Genomic DNA, 2,237 nt, shown 5'->3' with positions numbered 1-2,237 from the left:
GCCAACCCAACAGACACTTTCGGAGATACCTGTAGTGCACCTTTATAGCCACCCAGTTACGTTCTGACGTTTGGTACACCCAAAGCATTCCTACGGTATCCGGGAGTTGCACAATCTCATGGTCTAACGAAAAGATACTTGACATTAGAAAAGCTTTAGCATACGAACTACACGATCTCTGTGCTAGGCTTAGGTTTGGGTCTTGTCCATCACATCATTCTCCTAATGATGTGATCTCGTTATCAATGACATCCAATGTCCATGGTCAGGAAACCGCAACCATCTATTGATCAACGAGCTAGTCAACTAGAGGCTTACTAGGGACATGGTGTTGTCTATGTACCCACACATGTATTTGAGTTTCCTATCAATACAATTATAGCATGGATAATAAACGATTATCATGAACAAGGAAATATAATAATAACTAATTTATTATTGCCTCTAGGGCATATTTCCAACAGTCTCCCACTTGCACTAGAGTCAATAATCTAGTTCACATCGCCATGTGATTAACACTCACACGTCACATCGCCATGTGACCAACATCCAAAGAGTTTACTAGTGTCATTAAACTAGTTCACATCATCATGTGATTAAGACTCAATGAATTCTGGGGTTTGATCATGTTTTGCTTGTGAGAGAGGTTTTAGTCAACGGGTCTGCAACTTTCAGATCCGTATGTACTTCGCAAATCTCTAGGTCATTCTGTAAATGCTGCTTCCATGCTGCACTTGGAGCTATTCCAAATGGGTTGTTCCACTATACGTATCGGGTTTGCTACTTAGAGTCATTCGGATAGGTGTTAAAGCTTGCATCGACGCAACTCTTTACGTCAAACTCTTTATCACCTCCATAACCGAGAAACATATCCTTATTCCTCTAAGGATAATTTTGACCGCCATCTGGTGATCCACTCCTTGATCACCTTTGTACCCTCTTGCCAGACATGTGGCAAGGAACACATCAGGTGCGGTACTTAGCATAGCATACTGTAGAGCCTATGTCTAAAGCATAGGGGACGACCTTCGTCCTTTCTCTCTTTTCTGCCATGGTCGAGCTTTAAGTCTTAAGTTCGTACCTTACTACTCAGGCAAGAACTCCTTCTTTGACTGGTCCATCTTGAACACCTTCAAGATCATGTCAAAGTATGTGCTCATTTGAAAGTATTATTAAGCATTTTTGATCTATCTTGTAGATCTTGACGCTTATTGTTCAAGTAGCTTAATCCAGGTTTTCCCTTGAAAAACACTTTTCAAATAACCCTATATGCTTTCCAGAAATTCTACATCATTTCTGATCAACAATATGTCAACAACATATACTCATCAGAAATTCTATAGTGCTCCCACTCACTTCTTTGGAAATACAAGTTTCTCATAAACTTTGTATAAACCCAAAATCTTTGATCATCCTATCAAAGTGCATATTCCAACTCCGAGATGCTTACTCCAGCCCTTAGAAGGATCGCTGGAGCCAGCATACCTTTTAGCATCCTTAGGATCGACAAAACCTTTCTGATTGTATCGCATACAACCTTTCCTTACGAAAACTGGTAAGGAAACTCGTTTTAACATCCATTTGCTAGATTTCATAAATGCAGCTTGTGCTAACATGATTCCGACGGACTTAAGCATCGCTACGGATGAGAAAATCTCGTCGTAGTCAACTCCTTGAACTTGTGAAAAACTCTTCGCCACAAGTCGAGCTTCATAGACGGTGACATTACCGTCCACGTCCGTCTTCTTCTTAAAGATCCATTTATCTCAATGGCTTGCCGATCATCGGGCAAGTCCACCAAAGTCCATACATGGATCCTATCTCGGATTTCATGGCTTCTAACCATTTGTTGGAATATGGGCCCACCGTTGCTTCTCCATAGCTCGTAGGTTCATTGTTGTCTAGCAACATGACCTTCAAGACAGGATCACGTATTACTCTGATGCAGTACGCATCCTCGTCACCCTATGAGGTACGGTAGTGACTTGATCCGAAGTTTCATGATCACCATCGTAAGCTTCTACTTCAATTGGTGTAGGTGCCACAGGAACAACTTCATGTGCCCTGCTACACACTGGTTGAAGTGATGGTTCTTTAACCTCATCAAGTCTCCACCATCCTCCCACTCAATTCTTTCGAGAGAAACTTTTCCTCGAGAAAGGACCCGTTTCTAGAAACAATAACTTTTGCTTCCGGATCTAAGATAGGAGGTATACCCAACCATTTTGGGTATCCTA

Source organism: Triticum dicoccoides, chromosome 7B, assembly GCF_002162155.2.
Source record: "Triticum dicoccoides isolate Atlit2015 ecotype Zavitan chromosome 7B, WEW_v2.0, whole genome shotgun sequence".
NCBI lineage: Eukaryota > Viridiplantae > Streptophyta > Magnoliopsida > Poales > Poaceae > Triticum > Triticum dicoccoides.
Note: the sequence above shows the minus strand (reverse complement) of the source record.